Here is an 11,112-nt window from a genome sequence, read left to right on the forward strand (position 1 = left end):
TTCTGAGACCAAGCTATATCCAACTTGACTCATTATTAGCAAAACAACAGTACCCACACGTATAGAAACCAACTACAAATCCGAAACCGAAAAGAAAACCCGAAAGCTGAAATTGTCGAGGCTGACCTGCCGGTCTGACCGCCCACATACCTGCAGTCTGACCATAGTTGTCTGAAAGGTCTGACCACCCATATACCTACGGTCTGGCCGCCCGGTTAAATATTACAAAACATTTAACTTGCAAACCACCAATCTGTTTATCAAAAGACAGGGGAGTTTGTTGCTAGAAGGGAGAAAGATGAGCTGACCGTTGCGTTCGGTAATACCGAACACTCCGGCAGGGTTAGGGACAATCGTCAAGAATGAGCAGGAAGGTAGGGTTTCCTAAGAAATCCAACAGTTACAAGAAGCGGGATGCCTACAAAGCGAAGTTGCGTGACAAAGTCACCGAATAAGTTACGTAAAAATTCTACAGGCCTGCTGCACAACATCCCCAAGCCTTCCCTAACCTAACGCCTCAGCCTGAGCATACGGTGGAGATCCCCAGCAGTGTCGGTTCGGTAGAAACAACACAATACCCAGTCGATCATGTTACCGGTCTGACACGGTGCGTCCTCGTCGTTCCAGTTGGAAGAGCAGGAAAAACAAAGGAGGTTGGGTCTGGATTGGCGATACCTGGGAGACAGTTCCATAATAGCCCAATACTGGAAGACTACGCAAGGGTGCAAGTGGACAAGGTAAACGCCGATCCCATGTCATTAGAGCTTGACATCCATACACCAGAGGGGGTAGAACTTCTTGGAGATGTGGTGAATCGATTCATCCTCTGGCATCGTCCATACATCATCCTCATGGTACAGTCAATGACCCCAGGTCCATCGATGCCACAAACGACTGCCCCTCCAGCACCGCCATCACCACTGAACTCCCCAACGCCGCCTGCATCACCTATCCCACCAACACCTCCATCCCTAGTTAGAGTGCCTTCTCCACCAGTAGTTCCAGAAGCAAAGGATGCACCAACTCACGTGGAGCAGTCACCTCCTACTCCATAGTCAGGTCCGGTGCAACCTGTGCCACCTCCAATGAAAGATACATCTATCCAAAAGCCAAGTACCTCCCAAGCCCACAAACTCATACCACAAATGGTTTCCACATACAAAAAGGAAGAAATGGCAGAGTACGAGGTGAGGCTAATCTTTAGTTCTTTCAGGGGACAGGGGCCACCCAAGGTAGCCACAAAGGAATAGCAGTCGAATGAACAGAAAAGTGTGCTAGGTCATGTAGACAAAGTGCAATCGTGGGATTCTTTTGATGTTCCAAAGGACTACGAATATGCACACAAAGGATCTTGCCGTTCCACGTAGTGCTGGAACTCCCATGTCCGATGAGGTTGATGCATGACTGGTACCTGCGCGCAACGGTGAAGGGTCTCAAGATGATAACTGTCAAGGTCCCGGATAATGTTTTCGTCGATGGACAAAACGAAAATTTCATCATTAGTTTCCGGGACCTACACACCTTCTTTAAGATGGATAAAATGGATATCAATCTCGTTAGCGTGTGGTGTCTGTAAGTTTTTCCTCTTGTCTGTTGTTAGTAATGTGTGCCAATAAATTATAAATCATTTTTAACTCACATGATTACTCAGGTCACAATGGCTAGACTCTTAAATAACGGAGGCCGCAATAGGATACGTGAACCCGATGATGGTCTGCCAAATGGCCCACACGGTGAGGATAAATATGGATGGTCCGGAACTCAAGGATAAGACGATGGACAAAAAAAAGGAATATGTCAACAAGTTGCATAGGACAAAAAGGATCGAGGTGGCGACTTACTTAGGGCAAGCTATGCTCTTGCACACGGACAAACGAGTCTTGATGGTCCCATACCACCTAACGTAAGCAACGTTCCCTTTGTTTTGTACATATATTATACCTACACATGAGATATCATAATTCATACCACCTAACGTAAGCAACGTTCCCTTCGTATTGTACATATACTATACCTACACATGAGATATCGTAATTCGTAGACCATGTTTGCAGCGATCACTACATACTGTTCCTGGTATATCCATCCGACCACATCGTTGTAGTTCTTGATCCGGCCAACTACGATGAGAAGCCATTCACGAAGTTTCTTATCTTGCTTAATTTGTAAGTTGAAACAATCCCCTTGCTGACCGTACTCATTAGATGTTACTTTCAAGTTAGCTCAATCAAATATGTCATGTATTTTAGAGGACATGACTATTACAGAAGGCATGGCGGATTCGTAAAGGACGAAAAGAGGAAAAAACTTCTCGTTAAGGGACATTTTCCAGTATGTAATCAACTATATGTTAGTTAAGTATGTGATGCAATTGTCAGTACTTAATACAAACTTGTATACTAATAATATGCAATGCCAGAAGCAACCAAGTGGCACCAACCTATGTGGATATTACATCTGTGAGATGCTTAGGGTCTCCGGGAGATAATGAACCAAGTTTACAGATGTAAGTCACCTAGCTCCTTACATATATCAAATAGTTCATTTAGTGGATTTTAACACATTACTTTTTCACAATTTTTAGAGCTCCCAAGTATTCCATATACCGCAAATCGGTTCGACCAGAAAACACATCTGAAATTCTGCGGAGACCTATGCCGGTTCATTCGTCGTGATATCTGCAACCATCTAGGGGAGTTCTATGACCCTCACAACGAACTTTCTACGGACCCCAAATTGAAAAACTTAAGAGAGTGGGAGGGAGAACCTGGACTGTAATACAAATTTTGTAGTACTGCAGAACTTGTGACATTATGAACAACTATGTACAAACAAAGTGTAAGAATATTTATTGATGTTTATAATATTCCTCGTAGTTTATATATAACTGTTATAGCAAGTAATATTATGCTGATGATGATTCACAAGCACCAGCGCCTATCTTTCCAAACAACTACCACAAACAACATGCATAACGAGCGCGTATTATTCCGAAGCACTGTATCGACTATTAGATTAGGTTTGCATAGCAGGTTTTCCTGTGCGGTCCTCTTATCGGCACCGTACGGGATAATGTATTATCCCGTGCGCTTTCCTTAACGCAGCCGCACGGGGATAATTATCCCGTGCGGTCCACATAATACGACTGCAAGGGATAATCGATTATCCCGTATGGTCGGCCAGCCCGCATGAGAAAATCCTTATTTTCCCATAACCCTCGGTGCAGATGGGCAGTATCTCCGCATGGGAAAATATATTTTGACCGCACGGAAAAATCAAATATGCTGTAGTGAATCTATTTCGCTGACAGTCATTTTTTAGCCTTTCGCGTGCTATTTTCCCTTGGACCTGTGTTGCCAACAGGATTCGTTAACGAGTCTCTTGTCGTTAGGGTAATGCCTCGTTTTCCCTTCATTTTTCTGTTTTCGCTCGAGCTGCCATTAAATAGTTGTTAATGCATTTTTTGATTTAGATACGAAAACAACAAAGCTTCTAAAATTCATAACTAATTAATCCGGGGTTTGTTTAGCTATGAATTCAAATTGCAGTAGATAAATAATTAATCAAGAATCTAGTAAAATAGCTTCTTCTACTGTTTCAGTAGCCCTTTGTATTGTTTTCATGATTTTTAATTGATTACTTTAGATTTTGGCGAAACTGAATGTCCGGTCTAGGTTGAAGTTGTAGCCCAATCTTTTCTGGAGTCGCAAGGCAAGTAAAAGTGCAATCCTTGAGCATATTAATCCATTTTTTAAAAATATTTTCGCATTTATAACTTATAAGCACACATTCTTTTGCAATTATATGCTCTATGGGAATTACGTACCTATGATTTACTATTAAGGCTATGATGTATATATTCTTTTACCATGTATCTTGGGTTTACATATGCTATTAATTTGATATGCTTAGCCATGCTTATATTTCTACTCACATAATTATGGGTTGTGAGTGCATGATTTTGATGGTCATGCTAATGACAATTAAGGACTTGTTCACAGAAAATCCTAGGGACACTCATCCATACTTAGAGTGTTTGATTGAATCTATGGCAGGATCGAATTGAGCTATTAAAAAGACGACACATATCTAGCCTTGAGTTCAATCGATATCGCGAGGCAAAAGGACTAACAAAAGTATACACTAGAGGTTGAGCTGTTGCAATCTTTATGGATTCTCGATGGTTCAATATGTTATGCTAGGAGTAAGTATTCACACGTGGGCCAAAAATGAACTTTCGGGTTGCAACTTTGTATTAACCTATGGGTATCACAGTTAATGGGATGGAATAAGGGAATTGGATGGTGGATGTTTGTAGTTGGATGCAACACAAAAATTTTACTGAATTTATTGTAGCCTAACATAGACAACGCTATCATGCGTGTTGTCGGGTGTTGTCACGCCCAGAAACTTACACCAATTTTAGAACAATAGCATGTATTAAATCTCAGTTCAGGAATCAGCCCGAGTACACACTATGACAAATTAATACACAGTTCCACAACTTAAAAACAAATAAAAACAAAAGTTTATCGAAATGCAGCGGAAAAATAACACAAAGCTAAAACCATCTAATCTTTAGCTTCAGCTGGCGAAGACGGCTCCACACCAAAGACATTCTCGACGGTGGACTGAACCTCACTTCACCCTTGCGAACAACCTTCTAACTCAAACTCTTACACTTGCTTTGGTGGGGAAAATTAAGCAAGGTTGAGTACAAACCACTGTACTCAACAAGTAACACCCAAGAGAGGAGATTAAATGAATTCAATTGGATACAAGGATAGGCTAAGGTTAAATTGCACAAAGTGGCAGTAATTTAGCAAATCAATAAATAAAAGGATGAAATAAAAGTAAGGTAAACATTTAAAATAATCATCACAGTCCAACATTATACCACGTTGCAACATACCCGAACCACTGCCAATATTACACCACATTGCGCAGGGTGAAACAAATTCCAAATTCATCAGATTATTAAAGGTTCAACTAATCGCAGTGAATCTATTAGTTCGCCCCATAACCACGGGCACGACTATTCGAATAGTTTTACTCTGATCAGAGTTGTATAAATTTACTCACAAGACATGGCTCCACAACAAGTTACCATGCCCCAATGTATCACCACGATACCTCAGTACGGAAACCATGAAAAGACCTTTCACCTAACCCTCCTAGACAATCGCACCACACTTCGGGTTTTGCCCCCTTGTTTACACCAAGTCGGGCAGCCCCCTATTGTGCCTAGGTGAATCTGGAAGAAGCTTAGGCCATCGTTACACCATGACTCTCATCCATACTCCATCACACCCACCCTTGCTAGACTACGGATCTCACCGTTGTCCATTTTGGCTTGTGGTTAGTACGTGTAAGACTTCCAGGGTTTCCTGAGAACTGGTCCTGAATTGTCATGGCCACGACTCTCAAAACCATACACCCACAGCCCACCATAAGCAATATTGTAGTTGTATTTAATCCACATTGGGAAAATAATCATCAACAAGCGCTATAAACGTCTATCATTAATTAATTAAGAACATGCGAGCTAGTTGAAATAAGCATGGCTAAGCATTGCCTAACCCTAATTCTAGACAAATTAACCCTAGGATGACAATAATAATAAGTTTGAATCAACGGGTAAATAAAAGTAAATGCCCAATAGATAAATAAAGTAATTACATTTAAATACAATACATATTTAAATGTAAAACGAGGATTTTATAATCATGGGATCAATATGTTCAAGGATAGGGTGCCACTTGCCTTGCTCTAATCCATGAGGAACTTTGGCTACGACTTCGGGAACGATCAGCGCTTCGACGGGGTCAAAACATACCACAAACAAAGCCAAACAAGCAAAAACAGTCTATAAAACAACTAAAACAGAGAAATAGACTATTTTTAACGGATTTGTGGCATTTTTCTGGATTTAATGAAATTTGAATAGACTTAAACGGACACTGGATGGATTAGTTATGAATTTTAGAATTTTAATTGTGTTCTAAAACTAAATAGAAAACCTTAATGAATTATTGTTCAATTATTGGAGGTATTGACATCGGCATGGAGAGGGGAGGTGGCTGACAGGTGGGGACCACAGGGCGGAGAGAGAGAGATGGCTGACGGAGTAGGCCCATGAACAATAGAGGGGAGTGGATGGCTGATAGCGGGGGCCCGCGGGGAAAGAGGCGGAGGCTGGCGTGTGGGCCCAGCATGGCAGAGACTGAAAACAGAGGAGGGGGCGCCGTGCGAGCCTAGCATGGTCGATCGGGCGGTGGCGCAAGGCGACGCTAAGGGGCGCATTAGGTCAGCGGTGGCGGCTAAGCGATGACAGTGTGCTTGCGGCGACAGTGTGGCAATGAGGGGAAGGGGGAGGCGGCACGACGATAGCAACACGGGGTAGGGAAAGGCGGCGGTGAATCGGGACTGTGGCGCCGAGGCGGCGTCAACCGAGGAGGGTCGATGACGACGGTGCGACAACGGCGACGGCAAGAAGTCGATGACACCGCAGCGAGGCGGCAAGGAGGCGCTCGGTGGCAGCGACGGCCTGACGGTGGAAGAGGAATGGAGCGATAGTGTGAGAGGGAGATGTGGAAGGGGATGATGCTCACCGCCAATGACGATGATGGTGGCACAGCTGCACACGTACGACGACAGTGGCGCGACCGAGAGGAGAGGAACGGGAGGATTCGGTGACACACCTTGAGTTTTACCCTAGCCGAAAATTAATTTGTAACATACCCAAGCCCGTAAACCCGAGAACTAAATTTAACTTAAATGCATCATGTGGTTGGGAGTGATTTTAATTGTTTTTGGATCTTAATCATCTCATCATCACATGCAATAATAGACCTAGAGTCACAAAAACAATTAATTTGGTATTTATGTGCCTCCAAAAATTCTGAAAAATACCTTGATATGTCAGAAACCAACCCACAAATTTTCATAATTTTTAATTAAGGTTTGATAACTCTTTGATTTATTTTAATCTCTCCAAAAACCTGAAAAACTGTTAGTAGATTCAAAATTGCTCTCTTCGAAAAATTTATTTAAAAACCTCTTTTAAAAGTTTTGTTTCAGCCAAAGTCTTCTAATAACTTTCTTCTAACACCAAGAGGAGTGGCACACGCTGGATCGCTATCTAACCATTTCTTCTCACCCTCCAAAAATCCTTTGCAGGCAACTCTATTTGACTTAGCCTCCAAGCCAGATTTCAAATTTCTTTCAATGACAAGTGGGCTCCACACCCCTAGGACCCACATGGCAGCCTCCCACTCTCTCCTCACAGCCTCCACCGCCCCCCATGGCCAATGGAAGCCCAAGAAACCCCATCATAGCACCAGCCACCTTCTCTCCCTCTCTCAGTCTTTGTAAGCATTTCGTCGAACACCTGGCGGGCACCTTCGTTGGAGTGGAGAAAACAGCACCCCTAACTTCCCACCATGCCATGCCGGGCCTTCTCCACGAAGCTAAGATGTTAGCCGACGCTGCTGGTGGGTCTAGACACCGTGTCTCCATACCCATCGTTTACCTCGCGCCATTCTCCCCAATCACCACCCGGGTACCGCTCCATTGAAGGTAGACGAGGCCGTTCCGACCAAATCTCCGCGCCTAGACCAAATCTCCTCCTCCACTACTCTTCTACGGCACGCTGCACACGTCCTGACGCGCCCAGCCACCCTGTTCCATCGTCGCACGGCTCGAGAACGCAGGGACAGAGCATAGGCCATGGACCGAGCTCACGGGCACCGCGTCCAAACTCCATCTTTAAACCAGCCCTCGCGCCAGCAGCCTCTCCTAGCTCGCCTCTTCACGTTCCAAGCGAACTCCAGGAAGGAAACCCCTTGGGATGGCCGGAACGCGAGCGCCCATGTCGGCGCCGGCGAGCCCACGTCGCCATTAATCTCTCCCTGGTGATTCTCACGAGAAACCGTCCGCGTCATCCTTCTTAGCATCCCTCAGTGAACCCATTTTACACTTGTGCTCAGACGAAACACCACCGAGCAATGCCGCCTCTCCGACGTCCTTCGCGTCGAGCACAACACCGTCGCCGCTGCCCTCACCATTGTCGACGCTTTTCCTCCCGGCCGGTCGTTGTCACACCCGGAGTTTCGCCCTAAGCCTAAATCGTAAGAAGAAATCCGTAAATAACAATTGGCTTAATTAACTTAGGAAGAATCCCTCTAAAAGAACCTAATTCAATTAAATCGAGGCTCGCAAATCGACTAACAGGACTTAAATTCAAATTGCAGAAGTATAAAATTGGCCAAACAATTAATTTAAAACTCGGCAAAAGTGGGGTTTTCCTTTTTCCCTCATTTTTCCTTTCTTTTAACCTTCCTCCTCAAATTGGGCCGAAGTCCAATTTTCCTCCCTCTTTCTTTTTCCTTTTCTTTTTTCTTTTCCTTCCTGGGCCGGCCCAGCCGAGCCGGCCCACCGCCTCCCCCTCGGCCAGCCCAGCCGACCGGCCGCTCCGCCCGCCCGTGCGCGCCCCCTCCTGGGCCGCGGCTCCGGCCCAGCTCCCGCGCCGTGCCCGCGCCGCGAGTCCGCGCCGCCTCCCTCCCCTCTCGCGCCACTGACAGGTGGGGCCCACCTGTCAGTGACCGTTTTCCCCGCGCTCGCGCCCGCGCCGCGCCGGCCGAGTCCGCCTCCGCGCCGCCGCCGCAACCGCCGCCGCCGCAACGGACGCCGCCGAGACCGCGTCGTCCCCGACTCGGTCTCCAACCTCCGCCCGCCCTAGCCGGTGCCGCCACCCTATAAATCCCGAGCCGCCGTGCGCCATCGCTCGCTTTCCGCCGTCGCTCGAGTTGCCGCCGCGCTGCCACCGTTCGCCGCCGCCGCACAATCTCACCACCGGACGCCGGTCGTCGCCGCCTAGCCGCGTCATCGTCTCCGCCTCGGTGTCGCCAACCTCTCCCGGGCTCTCGTCGTCGCCGGTGGACGCCTCGCGCCCGCCGCAGCTCCTCCAACCTCTCCGCCGCCGCGTCTCGCCCCTCGCCGTCACCCGTCGATCTCCGCCGCCGTTGCCGATCTCTCGCTCCCACCTGCGTCGCCACCTTCGCCTCGACCTCGCCGACCCGTCCGCGCGTTCGCCGCCGCCGGTGAGCGTCCCCACCCTCCTCCCCTCTCTCTACCCCTTTCCGGCCGACCGTCGCCGAGTCACGCGCCGTCGCGGACGAGTGCGACGCTCGCCCCTCCCGCCGGCCGCCGCGGTCGTCGTCGCCTTCGCGTCGCCGTCGTCCAGTCGCCGTCGCTTGCGCCCGCGCGTGTCCGCGCTCGCCGCTCGCCGGCCGTCGCCGTGCCAGCCGTCGCCGCTGCTCTGCCGAGTTGCGCCGCGTGCGTCGCCGCCTCGGCCGTCGTTGCCGTCGCGCCGTCGCCGCTCGCCGGTCGTCGCCGTTGCGCCGTCGCCGCTCGCCGGTCGTCGCCGTCGCGCCGTCGCCGTCGCGCCGCCGTCGCCGTGCGCCGCCGCCGCCGCGTCGCCCGCCGCTCCTGCCAGTCGCCGCCGTGCGCCCGAGCTGCGCTCTGCTCCCCTCCTCTCTATTCCCCTCTCGCTGACGAGTGGGCCCCACCCGTCAGTCACCCCGCGCCACACCTCCCTCTCTCCTCCCGTGGGACCCGCGTGTCAGTCTCTCCCTCCCCCTCTCTCTCATCGACAGGTGGTCCCCACCTGTCAGCCGTCAGCTTCCTCTCTCCTCGCTGACGTCAGCAGCCCCATTAATTGCACAATAATTGATTTAGGACCTTTCTGTTTAGCTAAAAAACCCAGAAAACTTCTAAAATTCATAAGTAATTCATCTAGTCTCCGTTTAGGTCCATTCAAATTTCATTAAATTCATAAAATTGTCAAGAATCCATTAAAAATACTTTCTTTTGCTGTTTCAGTAGAGTTTGTGCCTGTTTTATTTATTTTTGTGCTTTGTCGCTTAGATTCGGACCCCGCCGAAGAGCCGGTTTACTTCAAGATCGTCGCCGAAGTTCCCCAAGGGCCAGAGCAAGGCAAGTGACAGTCATCCTTGAACATATTGAACCCATTATTGCAAATTCCCCGCTTATTTATTTCAAACATGCATTGTTTTAACCAAAGTATTTACTTTATGTTATTTTTTTTCGGGTAAACCTTTGTGTTATGCCGTTGTTTATCCAACTTTATTTATTGCTGGACCAGGGGTAACTTGATTAGAGTTAGGCCTAGGTTAATGCTTAGTCATTCTTAGAACAAATAGCTCATGGGATCACATTTAATCATGCTTAGTTCTGAATAGCTGAGACATTGATTCATTACCCGGTTCGGGTTAATGTCAACTAAAATATTGATGATGGTGGGCTGTGGGTGCATGGTTTTGAGAGTCGCAGCCATGGCAATTAAGGACCGGTTCACGGGAAACCCTGGAAGTAATTAAGTGCAAACCACATGCTGAAATGGGTAAGGTGGGATTTGAAGCATGACTTCGAACTATTTGACGTACCCAGGCAAGGGTAGGCGTGATGGAGTATGGACGGGCAATCGTGGTGTAACAAAAGCTTCTCCTGCTTCTGGATCTACCAAGGCACAAGAGGGGACTGCCCGACTTGGTGTAAAGGAGGGGGTGAAACCTGAAGTGTGGTACGATTAAATAGGGAGGGTTGTGTAACGGGTCCTATCACGGTCTCCTTTCTGGTATACCATGGTGGTATGTCGGCGCATGTTCAAGTGTAGTGGAGTCGTGTCTTGTGGGTACAGTAGTATACCTCTGATCAGAGTATAAACTATTCGAATAGCCGTGCCCACGGTTACGGGCGAGCTCCCAGCTTCGCTGTGATTAGTGAACCTTAATAACTTGAGTATTTGGTTATCACTCGGGACTACTGCAACGTGGTGTAACGTTGAGTAGTGGTTGGGCCTGTTGCAACGTGGTGTAACATTGGACAGTGTTGTGGTATTTTACAACTGCTTACTTATTTATGCTTTACTGTTCTTAATTACCTTTGTTCTTTTAAGCTCTGTTATTTGTTCAACTGCTGCTTTATCGCAACTAACCCTAGCCTGTCCTTGTTAATCCCTATGCATCATTTATTTTCCCTCTTGTCCATGTTACTTGTTGAGTACGGTGGTTTGTACTCAGCCTTGCTTAA

General features: G+C 47.5%; 1 long non-coding RNA gene across 1 annotated transcript; it reads left to right on the forward strand.

Annotated features, from left to right (window-relative positions):
• The first annotated feature begins 2,249 nt into the window (after positions 1-2,249).
• Positions 2,250-2,820, forward strand: LOC107305492. The gene is made up of 3 exons (XR_005812557.1): positions 2,250-2,331; positions 2,420-2,506; positions 2,585-2,820. It is a non-coding gene; the product is annotated as an uncharacterized LOC107305492 (long non-coding RNA).
• Positions 2,821-11,112: the final 8,292 nt, after the last annotated feature.

Source organism: Oryza brachyantha, chromosome 10 (assembly GCF_000231095.2).
Source record: "Oryza brachyantha chromosome 10, ObraRS2, whole genome shotgun sequence".
Lineage (NCBI taxonomy): Eukaryota > Viridiplantae > Streptophyta > Magnoliopsida > Poales > Poaceae > Oryza > Oryza brachyantha.